At 41.7% G+C, this 22285-nt stretch overlaps 1 long non-coding RNA gene across 1 annotated transcript in view; it reads left to right on the forward strand.

The window, feature by feature from the left end:
• Positions 1-1290: 1290 nt before the first annotated feature.
• Positions 1291-22285, forward strand: part of LOC115656082 — a 105330-nt gene continuing 84335 nt past the window's right edge. The window contains exon 1 of the long non-coding RNA XR_004001576.1: positions 1291-1399. This is a non-coding gene — a long non-coding RNA (uncharacterized LOC115656082). The remainder of the gene's footprint in view (positions 1400-22285) is intronic.

The following is a 22285-nucleotide window of genomic DNA, read 5'->3' on the forward strand; positions in this document are numbered from 1 at the left end:
AATAATCAGTTTCTTGCTTTGGGCTGTGGAGTCTCACAGACTTCCCGGGAGCCAGAGTGTGAGTCAGATTCCAAAGTTCTCTAATTTATGTCTTTCTTATGGAACTTGGAGTTCTGTTGTTTTTTTTCTGCTCAGAACGGCGTAGAAAGCTACTACTTCCCTGGTGTCCATTTAGGGAATATTATTTCCAGTCTTAATTTACTAATGTGACTTAACTGAGCAGGTGAATGGGAATTCTGACACAGGAGGAAGGTTTCAGACTGAAAATGTTCCCATAGTCAACTGAAATATTCCATGCCTGTACACTTTCTGCTAACATTAATATACATTTCTGGATGGTGATGCTTGAAACTCTATTTCAAGGGCTAACTGAAAGCAGAATGCTCTGTCTCCTATGCTCTTAACCTTTCCCAGTTTGACAGGGAGAACTGGCTCCTTTAGCAGAATCATCATATGCAAAGTTTCACAATAAAAGGACATAAAACACCCTGCTCTTAATCTCTTTTCCTTTATGACCCTTAGGCTTCTTGCCAGCTTCTCAGGGTGAGCTTTGGACTCTTCATCTTGTCCTCAGTGCCACTGTAGTATTGCATTCACAGAATGTGCTTGTAGGCTATACTCTCATTGAACATAAAGGTGTTTTTTCCTGTAACCACAATGCAACTTTCATGCATAGCCACGCAAGTGTGTATAAACCTCATGGATCCACTTTATACATACTATAGCCTCAAATAAGAAGAGCTGAGTGGCAGCACTGGAAATCTCTGGAGGAGGTTGCATCAAACTGCCTTCAACCAGAAGGAGTGCTACCTGAGTGCAGGGTCAATAAAGACAATGGTGGGGGAAACTAGAAATCCCACAGGATATCTGTTCACCAAAAAAAAAAAAAAAAAAAAAAAAAAAAAAATCAGGACTGGTACAGGAAAGACGGCTTCTTGTCTAAAAGCTGTTACTTGCAGCATTATGCTGGCTTTTACATCTCTAATTCAATCTCCAATGGCACTAGCATGCAATTTTGGTAGCAGGCACAGTGCTACCCTAACAGGTAGGGCATGCATGCAAAGAGCCAAGAGATCAATTAAGGGCTGAAACTGCAAAGTGATTGTATGGCTTGTGTTTCTGTTAGTACAGCTAAAAGAAATGTATCACCTCTGCTCCAGCTCAGAGTTGGATTAATATCTCATTTGGAGAAGACAGGCATTATTCCTTATGTCAATTCAACTGTGATTACATGTTACACCCACAATGGTTCTAACTTTAACTTCCAATTTGTATCTTTTAAAGAAAATCTACATAGAAATAGAGAAATGAAAGCTGAAATCATTTACAAAACTATGATCACTCCAAGATCAGCAGGAGAGATGGGAAAGACAGAAGACTGAGGAGCTGAGCATTTGAGGTATTTAAGCACCTAATTTCCATTCACATTATTGGGAATTAAGTACCTTAATACTGTACCTTTGAGAATCTAGGACAAAGTGCTTAAAAATTAGAAAAGCAGTATGGTAATAATTATAAAAAGATGACTGTTTAATCCTATAGACAATATACAAATATTCAGTGGAAGTATCACCAATATTTACTCTTGGGGCTGGTATACACTAGGGAAATTTGCACTAGTGTAACTGGTACAAACCCTGCACCTGGTGTGATCCAGGGACCCCTTGGAGCCATCTGGGTGCACAGGCTTTTACAGGGATCCACTGGGTTGGATATCTGATCAATAGTTCACCAAAGGGTGCCATGTGAGGTCTCTGCTGAAAGCCTTCTGGCCAGGGTAGCATCTGCAGTGCCCTGCTCCTGTTTTCCCCTTTTTCAAGGCTCTCCTGATAAATGCCACACAGTTTCTTTCAGTCACAACCCTTCTTAGTTCTCAAAATAGTCTTCCCTCCAGAATTAAGTTAGGCCCAGGCCCTCTCTCCTGAGGAACCATCCCTTTCTCTGGGGAAGCAGTCTGTGGGACCCTCTCTCTGCAGTTTCCTCACTGCAAAAGCCTCTTCCCTGCAGCTTTCTACTGCCATTTATCCTGGGAACTCCTGAGTTAAGCCAGGTATGGCTCATCCTGGAAACAGGGCTGTCTTAGCCCCAGCTTTCCAGTCCAAGAGTAAGCCACTGTGTTACACGTATCCTATACAGAAAAATATGTTCTTACGGTCTTGGAGTTAATGCAGGTCACCAGGAGATGATATACCTCTGTAGTGTTCCTTTCAGGCAGGTGGTAACAGACATATCTTCCTGTCTGGTCAGTTGTATATTGTATGTCTATTTGCATACTGAGCCACAGGCTAAATAAGAGACTGTGAAATCTACAAGAGAGGAAGTCTACAAGATGAAACAAACAGCAGGGGTTGTGTATTGATGAATAAAAACAAAAAATGGGACTGGTATATGTTGGAGTGTAAGGAAACACACTGAATACTTCACCTAGGATGTAACCTGATAGGTGCCTGTCTCATGAAAGAAGGAGAACAGCCAAATTTGGCTGTAAAGTGCTGCACGGATTTTGGGTGAGCATTGCTCTACAAGACATGAGAGTATCTAGTTATTAAGTCTAGCTTTAGAATGTGTGTTATAATTTTATTTTATATGTAACAGTTTGTTTCCAATACTTCTACTTGCTATCACTTATGGGAAATCATCATCGAGCAGGTATGTTTCAAGTGGGGTCCTGCAGGGACAGGTTCTTGTCCCTACACTGTTTAACACTTCTATTAATGACCTGGTGGACAACATAAAATCATCAATGATAAAGTTTGCAGCGGTAAAAAATGAAAATGACAGATCACTGTTTTAGAGTGATCTGGATTTCTTGATAAACTGGGCTCAAGCAAACAATATGCATTTTAATATGGCTAACTGTATACATTTAGGGGGGGAAATGTGGGCTAGGGGTAGGGCAAACTATGACTACCCCACCTAGGGTGACCAGACAGCAAGTGTGAAAAATTGGGACGGGGGTGGGGGGTAATAGGAGCCTATGTAAGAAAAAGACCCAAAAATTGGGGCTGTCCCTATAAAATCGGGACATCTGGTCACCCTAACCCCACCCAAGATGACTGCTGGAAACAACTAAGACTGAACAGGGGCAAAGAACTGGCCCAGGCTAGAAGGGCATCTGGCCTGTGAAAAAGCTTATTAGAACTACATTTAGGGTGAGAGCTCACATGTAACCAATTTCTTTAGTGTATTAAACTTAATTTGAGTGTTCTGTTTTATTTTCTTAGTAATCTGTCTTGTTCTGTCAGCTACCTCCTTAACTGTTTAAAATATATCTGTTGTTATAGTTAATAAATTTTTCTGGTTTATAATACAACCCAGTTTATGTGATTTCTAATGGGGGAGGTTTGTTGCATGGATTGGTTCCTGAGCTAGAGTTACTATGGTGCGGTGTGCAGTTACTGGTGGGAATATGTTTCAGGTTGGCAGGTTGTCTGTGGGCGAGGACTGGCCTGCCACCCACGGCCTGTGAAAGTGTGGGATATTAGGAATGGCAATATACAAAAACCTGTAGGAGAACACTTCAGCCTCCCTGGCCACACTATAGCAGACCTTAAGGTGGCCATCCTGCAGCAGAAAAACTTCAGGACCAGACTTCAAAGAGAAACTGCTGAGCTTCAGTTCATCTGCAAATTTGACACCATCAGCTCAGGATTGAACAAAGACTGTGAATGGCTTGCCAACTACAAAATCAGTTTCTCCTCCCTTGGTTTTCACACCTCAACTGCTAGAACAGGGCCTCATCCTCCCTGATTGAACTAACTTCATTATCTCTAGCTTGCTTGCATATATATACCTGCCCCTGGAAATTTCCACTACATGCATCTGACAAAGTGGGTATTCACCCACGAAAGCTCATGCTCCTAAACGTCTATTAGTCTATAAGGTGCCACAGGATTCTTTGCTGCTTTTACAGATCTAGACTAACACGGCTACCCCTCTGATCTTTTCCAAGAGTCACCTGCCTAAATTCTAGTTCAGATATTTACATTCTGGCCACTCAATTCCCCCTGCAATTTCAGAAAAGCACCTGTTTCACAATCTGAAGCACCATAGATATAAACTGGTCGTTTTTTCCTGGAAAGACTATCATTAATTGGTTTTTCTAGCTCTTTAAAAGAGCAGAAATTACTGGTGCTCCTGAGAGGCATTATACCAAGAACTTTGGAGACTGAAGTCCACAAGATAGGTAACTGCAGTGCAAGTTTTGTCATACTGCCTCATCAACGGGCCTGAATTCTGACTGAGGAACCACTATTAGGAGTGCGAGGGGGCACTCTCTCTCTAATGCCATTTAGTCCTTTACCTATCAAATGAAGATACCAACAATTTGCGATGGTGTAGGTTTGTGATATGGAAACTGCTCTACGGAGGGGACCTACTCATTTCACATAGTTCGCTAATAGCAATCATGAAGAAGTGACTGTTAGGACTAAGTTAGAACCTAACTAGACATGGAATGCACCATATCCCATTACTAAGCGACCAGCTCCACCCCATCCGCATCTCACTTTATTGTTCTCTTTTGAAATGACAAAGCAAGTTATTTGGAGACAGGCTGAATTATTATATTTTTAAAACTTAGATGGTATAGTTTGCATTGCTTTCCTGAAGAATTAACATCTTGGTCCAAATCCATCCCTGAAGTAACTGCATTGACTTTGATGGAGTTTTATCAGGAATAAATATAGCCCATTGTCATCACAAAGATTACAGCTTTTTCCAGCCTCATGAGTCAAGCACACAAGTTCTCTCTCTTTAAAATATATATTTTAAAAGAGCCAGTGGAAAGTTAAAGTATTTTTCCTGTTAAACACTAATGAGAGAAAAACAGAAATAGAAAGTTTGCCCAGGAAACTGCAATTGGCTCAGCTGAGTTTTCCAGACCCAAGAAGGATGTGTCAAATTGTTTTAAATTCCAAAACCTACTCTTTAATTGCTGAACAAAGAAAAAATATTAGGCCAAATGGAGGCATTAAAAGTGAATCATTGTCAAGTCTTCATGGTGAGCTGTAGTTTTGTTCTTGGTAGCACTAATTAAAAATTCTGTCATTCTGGAGGTAAGTTAAAGACTGCTAGGTTAAATTAATGGTGGTGTAACATCATTGACTTCAGTAGAGTTACACCAGGGCTGCATTTGACCCACTTGCCTTGTCTAGACTTGTTTTTTCCATTACAATATTCCTCTGGTGCACCTCCTATGGGTGCTAACAATGGTGGAATGATTAATTCTGACTGGCAGGTGATGTTATTGTAACAAATGTGCTGAGCGGAGTTAGGCAACAAAGTTGTTAAAATACTGGTGGCTAGTTTACTTCATGTTCTTACTATTACTAACACAAGTGGAACTAATGGTAGCGACGGTGTGGAACTCTCAGGAAAAGAAGTCTAGGCTCAACGCACTGAAACAAGGGGGAAGGTGGGCAGGTAATGTGAATACACAGGAGTGACTCTTGAAGAATGACAGTTACCGACATGGTCCTGGTGAAGAACCAAAGGATCCTGGATGAAAATAAGGTTTACCACTCTAAATTATTTGCAGGAAAATACTAAGCTAGTGGAAGGAAAAAGTCTAGCTTGAGGGTGGAAGAGGTAACTTCTGTTCAATCTTTGCAATGGTGATGAAGGACCTGAGGCAGTTAGGGGTGTGCTTTCTTATAAAGAACAGAGCAATGATATCACCCTGTGTGAAATCTCATACACAGCTCACCAAACTGTGATTTTTTTCAAGGCAGTTCCACAACTTGATACCAGGGGCACCTTATCCCACCAGTAGGAATGCACAAAGGCCTCCTAAGATGAACTGCAAGTTAACTTCAATGGAATTCACAGCTGCTGTGAAACTGAAAACAGAGTTTGAACTAAGGAGCCTGTTAGAGAAAGTGATGGAAGGGTGCAGTTAGTGAAGGAATAGCATCAGTATTATCTTTGCTCTACTCTGGTCTGAAACTACTGGGCTCAGATTCTGGCCCACATTGTGGCACCTATGCACCAGTGCAAATTAGCCACAAAGCAGATTTAGCTGGCTACCTAAATTCTGTAGCGATTCCTCCGCCCCCTTTAATCTTTCAATTATAATCTGTGTTGTTAGTTATAACAATAACAGTAAAAGACATTCAGACAGAGGTATGATATTAAATGTTATGGTGTCCTTTTGTATTTGTGTAGTTAAATGTTCAGAAACTACACTTAAACATGTCAGAATCCCTGATAGCTAATAATATTGACTAAATTATGTTCTACATAAATTCCTGTGGCTAGCTATGTACTTTTATGGTGCACCATCACCATATTGTCTGAGTGTCTCCAAGTATTTATGGATTCATGGATTAAAGTGGTACATCTGATATATGAGGAGGCTGAGACTCCGAATAATTGTGACTTGCCTATGGTCACACAAGAAGTCTGTGGCAGAGCTGGGAAATTAATCCATTTCCTTAGTTACAGTTCAGAGCCTCAACTCCAAGGCTATTCTTCCTTTTGAGAGCCAAGAACTTCTGATATCTTCTCATAGAGCTAACTCTGTGGCTGCAGGAAAGTCACTATACTGCCTTGCATGCAGGGCCAGTGCAACCTATTAAGCGACTTCGGCAGTTGCCTAGGGCTCTAGGATTTGGGGGGAGGCATTTTCTTCAGCAACGACCGTGGCGGCGGGATCTATGGCTGCCCCAGTCGCCGCCGGCATTTAGGCGGAGGGAGCTGGGGTAGGGGAGTGTGGGGAGGGCCGCCTGCAGCAAGTAAGGGGGCGGGGGCGACACGCAGAGGAACTCCCCGCCCCAGCTCACCCCTGCCCCGCCTCCTCCCTGAGCATGCCATTGCTGCTTCACTTCTCCTGCCTCTCAGGCTTGCGGCGCCTAAGCTGATTGGCGCTGCAAGCCTGGGAGGTGGGAGAAGTGAAGCGGTGACAGTGTGCTCGGGATGGAGGCGGAGCAGGGGTGAGCTGGGGCACGGGGGAGTGCCTCAGGGTGGAGGGGGGGGTGGAGAGCTGCCGAATGGGGGGAGGCACCTCAGGGCAGAGGGGGGGAGCTGCTGCGGGGGGGGCGCAAGGTGGAAGTTTCGCCTAGGGCGCGAAACATCCTTGCACCGGCCCTACTTGCATGGCTTCCCACATGCAGATTGGTCATACATGTACTAATCTACCTCAAAAGGGCATTGTGAGGATTAATTAGTAAAGGTTTATAAAGCACTTTGAAGATTAAAAACTTTATAAGTGCTAGGTATTGTATGGGAAAGGTGTTTCCATTGGTTCAATTTGCATAATCACAGGACCTGGATAACTAAAATTAGTACACACATTTGTACTCATTGTCCGAAAGGCTTTCATTCTGCTTTATGATTTGTGGAAACACTATGGATACTTTTGGCTGTCATATTCAAATTCAAGTGCAAAACAGCATGCAACTAATTTTGAATCTTTTAATGACTCAAACCTCCAAATCCTATTACAGATTCATGCATTTCACACACTTACATAAACTTCAATGAGCGAACAATATTTAATAAAGAGTTGTGACAGACACATGAAGACACAAAGGCTGAGGCACTTGCATACATGAAAAATCTCCTTATAAAATTTAATTCAAAGCTTTTCTCTTCTACATTTGAAGTCTGACAGAAAGCTAGTGAGAATGCTAGAAGAAACTGATACAATTTTTTTATGATGGTTTGTTCTAAAGGAAGGATCAGTGAATCTGATTCATACAGTCATCAAATTGTGTAATTATTCATTTCAGTTAGCATGACAGACTCTGGGCTTTCAGCCAAACTTATGGGACGAGTCTACCTATGCGCACACATATGGATAGGAGTTCACACATACAGAATCTCTCTCTTTCTATATCTCTATATAGATAGCCACACCTCTCTCTTTTTTTTTTTTATAGTTTGTTTGGCCCATGGGTCCAATCCTGCAAATAATCACATGTGTAAGTCTTTACAGGATCAGACCCCATGCCTGCCTTTTAAAAGCAGTGCTGCTTAGCAACGTGTTTTTGTTTTGTTTTTGTTTTTTGCCTGCACAACTGGAAGCCTTGCAAGTTGTAAACAAATATTTTGGTCTGTTAGGAGGTCTGAGTTAAATTAAGTGAGGTCTCCTACCCCAACAGTATACACCCTTCTTTTTTCAATATGGTAAAAATTTCCATCCAGGGTTTGGGGGAGGAGAGGATGCAGGAATACAGGACACAGCATTTAAAATGGGAATCTCTCTCTCTTTAAATAAAGGAAGTAAACATTGACTCACAGGAAGATTTAAACCACCATGGAAAAAGACATCCTGAAATTTTTAAGATGATGTATACTGCTTTAAAGTGAAAATATTTTCATTTTATTCCAGGAAAAATGGTTACAGCACATATCCTTGCATTCCACACTGCGTTTCAAGGGGAAAAAATAGGATAGGGTAGGTAATGTGACATTCTAACTTTTAAAGAATTTTAATCATGTTCTGCTAGATATTTTCATGCAATCAAATTTCATTCATCTTTCCAGACTGGCTGCATAAGCTTGACAAAGGGAGGCGGTGTATCTAGTGATTTCAGCAGGGGCCTGAGACTCAGTACTCCTGGGTTCTATTATTGATTTGTCTATGGGCAAGTCCTTTAGAGCCAAATTTCCAAAGGTATTTTGGCACCTAATGATGTGGTAAGTACCTAGTGGGATTTTTCAGAAGTGGCTAAGCAGGTTAGGTGCCTAAATCCCATGGAATGTAGGCACTTGTAAAAAGCCCACTAGGCATTTATCTGCATCTTTAGATGCCCAAATACTTTTGAAAATCAGGCCCTTTAAAGTCTATATGCCTCAGTTTTCTCTTCTCTAACATGGGAATAATAATCATACTGTTTGTTGCCCCTTTTCTCAAATGGAGAAAGCTTCCAGGGCCTTGCAGGTCAGTTCCAATTGCAAGAGAAATAAGTGATGCCACATCATGTAATTTCTTAGTGTTATTTACAAAATGTACACAAATTCTGATTACTTGAACAGAGTGGGTCAAACTGCACATGGATAACCCCCTCTTACAGAAACTTTGGCTAAGTCCCTGCATTTTCCCTAATGGTAAGTCCTAGACTACAATTACAAGGAGTGTTTGTGGCTCGACTAGATGTTCCTGGAGCAGTAAAGCCACAGTAGCGGGTTCTTCAGCAGGGGGGTTGTACAAGTCCACCCTGAACCCTGGGAAATTACGCACAGGGCTAACCTGTGTTGAACCAGTCTGAGCTCAGTTTAAATTTAGCTAGCTTATTTCCTGGGAGTAGTGAAGTTTCAGCAGCACATGATCCAATACACGCAGGCGACCCCTGCACCTGCCGCCCTGTGGAGAACCTTTGGAGGGTTTGTTCACATACATCAGAATGCAAGATTGACCCGACCTAGCAGCATTATCGTATAGACTTTGTCTTTAGCCAGGCAACCTGGTGACTCCAGGACATAGCAAAGCAGACTCCTCCTGGGCTGCAGATGGAATGGGAGTTGGTCCATCCCCTCCCATTGGCAGGAATGCCACACCAGCCTCTTACCATTTTGTTTGTAAAATGTCTCTCTAATATTGTGTAGGATGGGGTGGGTGAGGTAATATCTTATATTGGACCAACTTCTGTTGGTGAAAGAGACAAGCTTTTGAGCTTACACAGAGCTGCTGCTTCTACAATATTAGCTATCAGACAAATATAGGCTAATTTGGCTAAAAAATGAAATTCCTTTTCTCACACATTGATGCTGCACTTTGGGGCAAGCAGTGCTCATTGGTTATATCATGGGAGAGCAGAGTTCCTCCAGAGAAAGAAACTTGGCACAGGGACTTGGCTTACCTGGCAGTTAGAGTGATTAATGTTTTTGGTGGGAAGGGACCTCAGACAAATTTGAAAAGATTTTTTATAAATCTTTGATTAATTTCTAGTGGATGGAGACAAAGATGTCACTCTCCTTTTCCCTATCTGCCCCCCTTCCTTCCTTTCTTTCCTTCCCTTTCTATTCCTTTAGTTTTTTGTTATTTTTTTCTCCCTTTATTTCTGGGAAAAATGTAAATAAAAATATAAATTTAAAAACTGCAGGCTTGGGATCATAAGATACTAAGCAAAAGGTAGCTGCATTGGTTCTTGCGACATTGGTAACAGGAAAAAATAGAGGATGCTATTTGTTAAATGAACGAACAAAAGATGTCAGGGAAAGGTTTTATGCTTGAGCATCTAAAATGGCTAAAACATATTAACAATTACTTTAAAATATGTAGCCAATGTTCCATTAAAACAAAAGATGGTAAAAAGTGTAAAGTTAAAGTGATCTTTTAATTTGTGTTAAGATTAAAGTGACACTTAGTATGTTTAATATTCTTTTGGTATGGGATTTTAAACCTCACACACTTAACATTTTGACACTCGAGGTTGCCTTTGTATAAGTTGATGTTGCCATGATCACTAATCCTAGAAGAGCTTGTGGTAGGGAAATAATATTATTTGAACTGGAGAGGAAAAGTGGTATTTTATGTATTTACATTGGTTAGAGCCATGATAAATGTATTTTTTTAACACAAGAAAATGTTATAATGTTTAGTGACTTTTTTTCTGGAAAAGATTTTAGATTGTGTGTAAGAAATCTATCTTTCTGTTATGTAGTCTTAGTCACAAAATGATGTATTCAGCTTTAGTAATGTTACTTTGCAGCATTAGTGCCGATTATTTTTAAAAGGAATCAAGTCATTATTAAGATTACGTATTTGGTGGAGTCTGATTAGAGATTGACAGCTACCATGGATTTGTAAGGGGCCAGGGAGAACATTAATGAAATTCATGGACCTCTTCAGTACAACTGTATCTAACAGAAGAATGAAGCAATAAATACGGAACATATTCAAAAATATTTTATAAGGTTGAATACTGCTAATGATTATTAGCTGAAATACCAAGCATCAGATCATGTCCCCTTCAAAATCCCACAGAAAGAGACGTTTAGAAATCTGTGTTTACTGGGCACTTTTGTCAGTGAGGCTGAGCCTAAGCAGCAGTGTCTACAGCAGGGCTCTGTGAAGGCAGGGGGATGGATGGGGTCTCTTTGTAAACACCCCTCCCTTCATGCCCTTGAGGACTTTCCAGGACAAGATAATACTGCCTCTGGGCATGACTGGCAAGAGAAAATCTTTGGAGAATTAAAGGAGTTTGTCACAGTGAAACCTGTACTGAACTACTGTAACTGATCCATGTCATGTTACTGGGACCAAGCAATAAGTCAGTCTTTTTCAGTATTCCTGTGTGTCATAACTCTGTTGCAGTGGATAGCTCAGTGTATTGTTTGTGCTTAAAGACAGCTCTGTAGGTTGAATATAATTAAGATATTAAAAGTCTATGAGCCAATTACAATCTGAAAGCAATCAGGCATGCCTCTTTTGTTCCAAACATAGAGAGATGTAAGATCTTCTGTCACTACTTTCTGATAATACACAGATGATGAGAAACAAGAAAATCGTATAAAGCTTTTTTTGTAAATCAGATTGGCAGGACTGCTATCTGCAGAGTGGATTACTGACAGGAACTGAGAACAGATGGCTGGGACAGCCAAACTCAGTGTGGTAGGAAAAAATTGAAGGGAGACAATCTCCTTCATAAGAGTACATTATTCAGGAAAAAGGCTAAAAATCACATAGGCTTTTGTGCTGTTATTCCTTCTAGCACCAGCTTATCCTAGACCGGGGTGCCCAACCTTTGTCCCATGGGCCATACACGGCCCACCAGAGCATTTCATAAGGCCTACGGCCTGCTTCAACACAATATACTAATGGCCGATTCATTAGTGTTTTGTCATCATGTTTACATCATTTTAGTTTACACAAGTATGTAAATAGACAATACTGTACATAGAAACAATCTATCTAAATACATACGAAACAAACTGAACTTAAAATATAAATCTGTTTGGCCCACACAAGGTTGTGCTTATGTAACACTGACAGACCTTGGTAATTGACGGGCAGGATCAAACTGGGGACCTCTGGAGTTTAGTGCATGAGCCTCTATTGCATGTAGAGGCTCATGCAACTAAAGTCAACTGGCTTTTAGCTAAGTCTGTAGAGCAGACTCGTTTATCTCTCTCTCCAATGGGACAGAAAACCACACCCTGGCGGTATGTGGGTTACACTTAGATTTATGTGCCTCTCCTATGTAATTAAGTTGGATACCAGTGTCCTAGACAGTAGTACAGGCTTTGTTATTTAAGTTCTGGGCCAAATCCTGCCTATTTTACATAACTATCCCAGTGAAGTCAAGGGTACTGCTCCTGGTCTAGATTCTGATAACCTTTAAACTGAATGATTACACTACTATGCAAGTAATTCCAGTGAAATCAATGGGCCTATGAGGTGCTTTGCTAGATTGGGTCAGAATGCTCAGTACATTGTAGGATTGAGCCTATAGTGCCTTTTACCTGACATACCGCAAAAAGAGCTTATGAGCCCTGCATCCCTTCTGAGAGCTAAATAAATATTATCAGTCTCATTTTATGGATGTTGAAGTGGAGGCACACATGTTAAGTGACTTGGCAAGTCAGCCATTTCCAGAGCTGGGAAGAGAGAACCTAGTGAATTTTTACACCCAATCCCCTGCTCTAATCACTAGACCACACCTCCAACATAACATCATTTTATGTTTATTATGTATCTGCAAAATAAAAAATAACAAAAATAAACAATAAAATAAAAAATTCATTAAACACCAAGAATGTACAATTAGTTTCTTTGAATTGCAAAATGAACCCTGATCTTAGGTACAGCATATGCCAGAAGAGTAAATGTTCAAAACATTGTCCATTTCACAGAATCTCAGGGTTAGAAGGGACCTCAGGAGATCATCTAGTCCAACCCCCTGCTCAAACAGGACCAGTCCCCAGGCAATTTGTAAGCCTATGTTTCTTGATGTCCAAAACGGTTGAACAATTGGAAAGAACCATGCTGTGTTGTCAGTGTCTCAATTGTATCGGCAAGATACTGTATATGCAGAGTCAATTACATATTTAAATGTGTCAAGGTTGGGTTGTTTTTGTTTTTTTGGCCATTTACTAGACTTCCATTGTGGAGCTACAGAAAGTGGAATTTGTTTAATTTTATACCAAATATGTGGACAAAATTAACTTTACATAGGGTGACCAGACAGCAAGTGTGAAAAATTGGGACAGGGTGGAGGGTAATAGGAGCCGATATAAGAAAAAGACCCAAAAATTGGGACTGGCCATATAAAATCGGGACATCCGGTCACCCTAACTTTACATTTCGGAGTGAGGTGCTGGAACGAAGCCCCCTTGTTAAATTCTGCCTCCAAATGCATAAGTATGCAATGGGAGTGAGGGGACTCTGAGCCTTCTCTCATACATAATGTGAGAACAGTCACAACACAGCTTAGAGTTTGTGAAATGCTTGATGAAAGGCACTGTAAAAATGTTGTTATTCCTCTATTATAATGGGCTCTGGTTGTACATTCCTCAAGAGGATAACATACTCCCTTGCTCGCATTCCTTTCATTTCCATACAAATGTTTTTCATTTCTTTACAGTCCATCAGTGAGGGTAGCAATTTAATTGTTTCTTCTCTGGTGAGTTAATTTTGTTTGACATTAACATCTTTTCTCTAGGTGTGTGGGTGGGGAAGAGGGATTTAGTTCAGTAATATCTGAGAACTAAATTTTTATTTTTGTGAAAATAGGTGGCACAGACAGAATGATGCAAAGTCGGAACATAACATTTTAATTCTTATGAGTAATGTCCTGTGGAAACGAATACCTCACTTATTTGATTATTTAAAACAACAGGCAATTAAATTGCCGACAATGGGATTTGATCAACTCTGTTGTTGTTGTTTAGACAGTTACCAGTTTTTTGTCTGAAAGACTTTCATAGGAATAGATTTAGAAACAGTAGATACAATCACTTTTTTATAAACTGCAGTGATCACCTTCCTGTCACAGAATTTTCAGTCAACAAAGTTTATGAAATGGGAGGGCCTGAGCCCTTGGAGTGGAAGATAGGATTAGAATATGAGATTTCCAAACTCTGACATTGTCTCCCTTTGTGGTCTTTTGCAAGTTATTTAGGGCCTCATCCCCTAGTCTACTGACAGCATTAAGTGGCTAGAGCTAGCTGGTGGAGAGTTCCTGTTGCAGAGAGGCACACCAGGGCTTTGTGCCAGATGCACCTGATCCCAGCATAAAGGGAAGAAGTGTAGCATAGGTGGAGCAAAACACTGCCCCCACCCCCCCCACAAATTACAGCAGACTCCATGCTGCTCTAGCATTTGCTGGGACCAGGCTTCCAAGGATCAGGGAGCCATAACTAGCTCCTTGCTGCTGCCACTCTCCACCATATGCAACATATACTAAGATGTAGCAGATCATTAGGGCCTTAGCACTATTTCTCAACTGTCTCATGTACAAAATGGGGTAATGATATTTTTACTAGGGTTGCCATGGAGCATAACTGTATAGTACTTTGAAAATTAGGAACACGTTATACTGTAAGGGCTCAAACCAAAGCCTGTGATGTCAGCAGAATGACTTTGACTTCATTGGGCTATATAAATCAGGCCTTAAATACTTAGTTTTACTGAGATTGAGAATTCTGTGAAAATTATTATCTGCTTCACTGCTGCTCAATATGCTAGATATGTTGGGCAAATTGCATCTGTTTTGGCCCAGGTATCAAGTGTGTCATGATATTTCGTATTGGGATTTAAAGAAAAAGTTAGAACAAATATGTTTACTCAGTGTAGCTCAAATCGCAAGGTAATGTTTCTTTCTTTTCTTTCTCTTTTACTTAATAGTCCTGAGGAATTGCTCGGCAGTGCAGTGGGTGGCCAATACACTTTTTCCACTTGCAGAGGCTGGTCAAATTTAGTCAACAATAAAACTTACAGTAAGCCTTATAACCTAACTGTTGATTTGGCAACTTCATGTTCTTTCCTGGTAGCTAACACTCAGATGTTCCTATTTTTAAACGTGATTTCCCCAAAACTCCAGATTTCTGAATAAATCGACTGCTCTCTTATGTGTGCATATGAGGGTACTTTAAGCTTTAACAGACTCCACTTCAGGAGTTCACTGATCATGATTATTAGTCACATTTTAAGCCATAGCCTACAGTAAAGTCATAATTGAGTAAGTGAACATGGTTACAGTGTAGTTGTCCCATTTGCAATAGGGACCATCACCTAACTGTGTCTCCATTACTGGGTTAATACCCTTGACAAGGAATTGACATAGAAATTTGAGACAAGTATGCCAGTTTTGTTGGTGGTTTTTGGGATGGGGAATTGGAGTGAGATCATACTCATTTCGTGTGCACCAAATGTAACAACTTCACTCTGGCCTGCACTGTATGTAGACTGGCAGCCTGGATGATTTCATAGCTCATTACTGATAGCCTGAAGTATCCAGTCACATAATAACAGACAGAATGGTCCAAGATTCTCAGCTGATGCACTGTACTCCTCCATGGAGGCTTCAGAGAACCAGTGGGAGTGGGAAGCAGGCACCACTCTCTTCTCCAGTGCACTGTATCCAGGCCACAAAAAAAGTGCTTATGGATCTCTGTGGAAGTTGCTAGGGTTTCTCAGGGAACTCTATATTTCTAGGTGCCATAGTGTTTATAGACCTTCAAGGCTATAGCACTTCCATTAAACAGGCCATCTTCATATGTTAATGGTTGATGATTGTGCATTGGACAAATATACTCTCACTCATATGCATAGTAGCTTAAAGAGTTCCACCAGGAACATCCTTATGCAAAGAATGTATCAGGTTCACAGGTAAGGAAGGTGCTAAGAAAACAAAGTTAAAGGAACGGCACAACTGAAATAAAAGATTTAAAAAATGCAAATAAGAAGGAAGAACATGAGAAATATTAAACTAAACTCAGGAAGTTGTTTACAAATGCAATAAAATCCCTGTTATCCAAGACAAGCACACAAAGCAAAAGAGCTAACATATTACCTGAATTAGGTAATGTCCATCATGGATATATATCACTTAAATAAAAATCTCAGGCCTGATTCTGAGAACACTTATGTTGTTGTAAAATTTATGCAACTCCCCTGACTTCAGTAGAGTTACTTCTGATTTATACCTGATTGTCTTCTAAACAGGGGTTCAAATTTTATCTAAAGAAATTCCATGTCCTCTGTTCCCCCAGTCCTCAGCCAGGGGTTTGGGGCCCCCTGTGGGGGTGTGTTCGAGCAGGTTTCAGGGCATCTGCCAACCAGAGCTCGTGTTAGACTTGCTGGAGCCTGGGTCAGAAAGCTGAAGCCTACAGCCCCGAACCCTGCCATCCAGGACTAAAGCCGAAGCCTGAGTAACTTAACTTCACGGAGGTGTGGGGCTCTAGACAGTTGCCCTGCTTGTTACCCCCTAATGCTAGCCCTGGCTTTTTTATGCAGAAAAACAGTTGTGGCATAGGTGGGTCATGGAGTTTTTATAGTATGTTAGGCGGAGTGAAAATAAAAGGTTGAGAACTCTCTTCCATTCAATAAACAGAGTCCTACTCTTTTATGGTATGATCCAGTACCAAGTGAGGTCAGTGAAATAGATCTCGCTTATTTCAATAGGAATAGGATTAGGCCTTTACTGTATAAACAAAACTAAACTGCAAATCAAAATATGTTCCTTGCAAAAGTCCCAGAGTGCTTTATGCTTTGAGGTTGTTTAAAAGCTGCAGCCAACATTAAACTTTTAATTTTTTTCTTTGAAAACTAAAACACTGCAGTGACCAGGCCTCAGTTAGATTATGGTTATTGGGAGGAGAGGCAAAGGCAAACCAGTAACATGGAGATAACCTTAATTTTTAAACTTTTTATAAAGGAAAAAACCCAGAAATTTTGCAGGAATAAAAAAACAATAGAATAATATAAAGAAACATCAAATACTGGCTTAGAAAAATAATAAACTGAAAATTACCATCACAATAAAAGACATCTTTTCAAAAACACATTGTGTCACACTAAGAGGGAATCAACTCTTCTTTGCTCAGGCTGAAAAGGCCAGCTTTACCCTTCCTGTCCCACTTTCACCTTTCTCCAACTTGCAATGCTCCTTTGCTTTGATGCTGTGATGATGGCAACCCTTTCCAGTAGGTCCACCTGCGAATAACAGCTCCTTACCTCTTTCCAGGCACTGAAACTGTATTCCCTCTGTCAGTATCCCAACAGTCACTCCCATTGGTCTTATGCTTTGTGGCTGGGCTACTTGCACACTGCCCTTCACAGTCCAGCTTCCTCAACAAATTTCCTTTTTACCCCAGGCAGTCTCTTTTCATCTCCTCCTTCTCTATCCACTTTTCAGTTGCCCCCTATAGGCACATTGCGAACCCCCTCCCGAGCTCGAGCTGCCCTTTTGTTGGTTGTCTTTCTCCTCAAGACAGCATTCTATCCTGGTGCCCCACAGCTGCAGCAGGTGCTAGTGTTAGGGCCAGGGTCACTACGCTTTTCATATTTTCATATATTTTAAGTTGGAAATGGATTTCACACTGAAGCAGCCTGTTTCTGAGTTATTTCTGGAACATTTAAAAAAGTTGAATGCACCACATGGAGGATAGTTAAAAGCAAGTTACAAATGTTGGCTGGACTATAATAACTCAAGACTTTACAAACAGCTCTTTAAGATCAATAGGAAGTGTTATCTGTAAATTGCAAGTGAATATTTTCTAAATGCACTTGCATTAGATAATTCAAGTTCTAACACGCATATCTACTTGGTATCCTGGGTGACTTCAGAATCAGTGAAGCAAAAATAATTAATTGGAGAAGCTCAAAACCAAGGAAGTTAAGGTTTATCCAAGTTTTAAAGGAGAACTTGGTAGATTCTGCATTACTATAAGGGGGTGATGACAATTATTCAGGATGCTAAGGGTATGTCTACACTACGAAATTAGGTTGATTTTATAGAAGTCGATCTTTAGAAATCGATTTTATACAATCAATTGTGTATGTCCCCACTAAGCGCATTAAGTCAGTAGAGTGCATCCTCAGTACCATGGCTAGCATCAACTCTTGGAGTGGTGCACTGTGGGCAGCTATCCCATAGTTCCCGCAGTCTCTGCTGCCCATTGGAATTCTGGGTTACACTTCCAATGCCTGATGGGGCAAAAACATTGTCGCGGGTGGTTTTGGGTATGTGTTGTCAGTCTCCCCTCCCTCCCTCTTCCGTCCTTGAAAGCAACTGCAGACAATCATTTTGCGCCTTTTTTCCTGGGTTACCCATGCAGACGCCATAGCACAGCAAGCATGAAGCCTGCTCAGGTCACTGCTGTTGTTGTGAGCATTGTAAACACCTTGCACGTTATACTGCAGTATGTGCAGAACCTGGCTAAGAGACGGCAGCACAAGGATGATTGTGAGGAGGACATGGACACAGACGTTCCTGAAAGCACGGGATTTGGCAATTGGGTCATAATGGTGGCAGTGGTGCTGGCTGATACAGTGAAACACTGATTCTGATTGCAAACAAGCAGAGCCTGGTGGGACCGCATAGTGTTGCAGGTAGGGATGATTCCAAATTGCTGCAAAACTTTCGCATGCGTAAGGCCATTTTCCTGGAACTCTGTGAGTTGCTTTCCTCCACCCTGAAATGCAGGAATACCAAGATGAGAGCTGCCCTGACAGTTGAGAAGTGAGTGGCGATAGCCCTGTGGAAGCTTGCAATGCCTGACTGCTACCAGTCAGTCGGGAATCAATTTGGAGTGGGCAAATCTACTGTGGGGACTGCTGTGATTCAAGTAGCCAATGCAGTCACTGACGTTCTGCTATCAAGGGTAGTGACCCTGAGAAATGTGCAGGTCATAGTGGATGGCCTTGCTGCAATGGGTTTCCCTAACTGTGGTGCGGCAATAGGCATATGCGTTCTGTCTATCTTGGCACTGGACCACCTTGCCAATGAGTATGTAAACCGCAAGGGGTACTTCTCAATGGTGCTGCAAGCACTGGTGGATCACAAGGGACATTTCACTGACATCAGCATGGGATGGCCGGGAAAGGTGCATGACACTCGCATCTTTAGGAACTTGGGGGTGTTTGAACAGCTGCAAGAAGGGACTTACTTCCTATACCAGAAAATTACTGTGAGGAATGTTGAAATGCCAACAGTTATCCTTGGAGACCCAGCCTACCCCTTGCTCATGAAGCTGTACATAGGCAGCCTGGACAGTAGTAAGGAGTAGTTCAACAATAGGCTGAGCAAGTGCAGAATGGTGGTAGAATGTGCCTTTGGACATATAAAAGCTCGCTGGCCCTGTTTGCTGACTAGGTTAGACCTCAGCGCAACCAATATTCCCATTGTTATTGCTGCTTGCTGTGTGCGCCATAATATCTGTGAGAGTCAGGGGGAGATGTTTATGCCGGGATGGGAGGTTGAGGCAAATCACCTGGCGACTCTTTCACAGTGAATCAAGCAATTCATAGCAGACAGCACATGTGTTTTAGGTACAAGGTCACATTTTGCCTTTTATATTGAGCTCCTGCCTGTATGGTAACACATCACACACGGCTGGGCAACAGAATTTGGTTTCCAGGCAGCCATGGTAAGCCAAAGGATACACAGGGTTGGCTTCTAACGCCTTCATAACATGTGGGAATGGTTTCAAACTGCAGCGCCCTTCTTTCCCATAGTAAGCAATGCCAGTTGAGTTTGCCATTTAAAAGAAGGAGCTGTGGTTTTCGAGTGGATGTGCAGCACACCCCTCCCCCCACCGCATCACATGGCTATTCTCTGGGATGATCCCTTTTAGCCAAGTGCAAACAGCACAGCATGACCGGGGTCCTTTTACAGTTCCTTTACAAAAATTCCCCTATTTCAACCAAGTGACCATGAATGATATCACTCTCCTGAGGCTAACACAGAAAGATATAGACCGAATGTTGCTTGAATGCGACCAAAATCCAGGACCATTCGCTGCCATACTATGTGCTGCAATGATTCCAGACTACTTGCTACTGGCTTGGCATGGGAAAGTGTCCTACCGTGGAGGACCAAATAAGGCAACCCTCCCCACAAACCTTTTGCAAAGGCTTTCAGAGTACCTCCAGAAGAGCTTCATGGAGATGTCCCTGGTGGATTCCTGCTCCATCCCCAGACACATTAACAGATTTTTCCAGTAGTTGTACTGGCCACGAATGCATCCCAAGTCTTCAGGGCAAATCAAACATTAAACACTATTGCTTTTAAACCATGTACTGTAGGTACAAATGAGCACTCACCAGAGGTACCTTCTCTGCGGTACCTTCACGGTCTGGGAACCCACCTTGGGAGGGTATTGGCTCCAGGGTGATGAAAAGGTCCTGGCTGCTGGGGAGAACGGATTCACTGCTTGCCTGCTGTGCATTCTCCTCCTCCTCCTCTTCTCCCTCCACAAAATCCTCCTCCCTGTTATGTGAGACGTCCCCCCTTTAGGTGTCCACGGACAGTGGTGGGGTACTGTTAGGGTCCCCCATCTAGAATGCCATGCAGCTAATCATACAAGCGGCATATATGGGGCTCTGACCCAGAGTGACCGTTTGCCTCCTTTGTCTTTTGGTAGGCTTGCCTGAGCTCTTTAACTTTCACATGGCACTGCTGTGTGTCCCTGTTGTAGCCTCTGTCCATCATGTCCTGTGCGATTTTGGCATATATATTAGCATTTCTTCTTTTTGTTCGGAGTTCTGCCTGCACAGATTCTTCTCCCAATACAGCAGTCAGATCCAGTGTCTCCTGTTTCCTCCATGCTGGAGCTTGTTTGCGATTCTGGGTGTATTGCATGGTCACCTGTGCTTCTAAGCTCACCATGCTAACCAAACAGGAAATGAAATTCAAAATTTCCTGGGGTTTTTCCTGTGTACCTGGCTAGTGCATCAAAGTTGAAATTGCTGTTCAGAACAGTCACATTGGAGCCTCTGGGATAGCTTCCGGAAGCCAATAACGTCAAATTGTGTCTGCACTACCCCAAATTCGACCCAGCAAGGTCGATTTTAGCACTACTCCCCTTGCCGGGGAGGAGTACAGAAATAGATTTTAAGACCCCTTTAGATCGACGGAATTGGGTTGGTTGTGTAGACGCATTCATTACAAAATTAACCTAACCTGGCTAAATTTGACCTAACCCCCTAGTGTAGACCAGGGCTTAGTTTAAAAATGTTTGTTTCCAAGGAACTAACAGTATGTAAACATTTAAAAGTACCACTAGCCTCCTGGGACCAACCTATTAATTACAAACTGCAAATTTAACTAGTGCATAGGTATGAAAAATTAGAAGAGTGAATACACAGAAATATTTTCTGAAAGAAGATGCCTAGCTCAAAAGGATTTTTTAAAGAGATTGTAACTGACCCAAATCCCCATCTGAAATAAATCATGATAGCTCTATTGACTTCAATGAAGTGATGTAGCTGAGGATCTCACCCTTTTACTAGAGGGCAGTTCTCCAATCTGAATTATGGAATGAGGTCTCACAGGGTGGTCTGTATTCGTTTTAGGCCAGACCTGCTTTTCATCTATAGATATATTTTATTGTGACAGAGTTTTGCTGGGATATAAAGTGAAATAACCAACATAGAGAGAGAGCAGCATTTGGATCTTCACAGTAAATAGGTTGACATGTAGCACGTGACATTTCTGGTTCATTAATACAGAATAATAAAGGGTTATAAAATATTTAGCACACTTCACACAAAAAACAATTGGAGGAAGACCTGAAAGGGCCAGATGCCAGAATGGATATTGGATTATAACCTAGAGTGGAGATTACAGAGGTTAAGGCCCAATATTTTAGCCATGCTGAAGCTACTTTACACTGGTAGACCAGTGTGCACCTGGTGGATGCAGGTAGCAAAATATCCTCCCTGCCTTGCTACAGCCTGATTGACCTACCTCATCCCTCCAATTTAGGGGACATGACCATAGAGTCTCTACTCCCCAGCTGCCCAAAATGGCCATGTGAGGCAGCTGGCATTGTGGAGCAAACCTGATGCTGCTCTACCTTTTCAGCAAGGATTGGACTAGCGTCTGGATGGTCCCAGGACAGCAGGGAAATAAAGATAGCTTAAATCAACCTTTGCCTCCTGCTTCCATCTCTGCACTGAGCTGCACAGAGTACTTCTTGAACAAAGCCAAAGATCCTGTGCTATATTTTTAAATGAAAAAATAACAAGGCAAGATGTGCAGTATATATTTGATGCAAAAAAAAAAATTCATTTATGCAACGTAAAGGTTCAGATTTTAAACAAGGAGGCCAGATAACACTGTGTTCTATATCCTTGCATTTTGGAATTTTCATTCCTGGGGCTTTTTGTTATAAG

The sequence above is a fragment of the Gopherus evgoodei genome, chromosome 8 (genome assembly GCF_007399415.2).
Source record: "Gopherus evgoodei ecotype Sinaloan lineage chromosome 8, rGopEvg1_v1.p, whole genome shotgun sequence".
In the NCBI taxonomy this organism is placed as follows: Eukaryota; Metazoa; Chordata; order Testudines; family Testudinidae; genus Gopherus; species Gopherus evgoodei.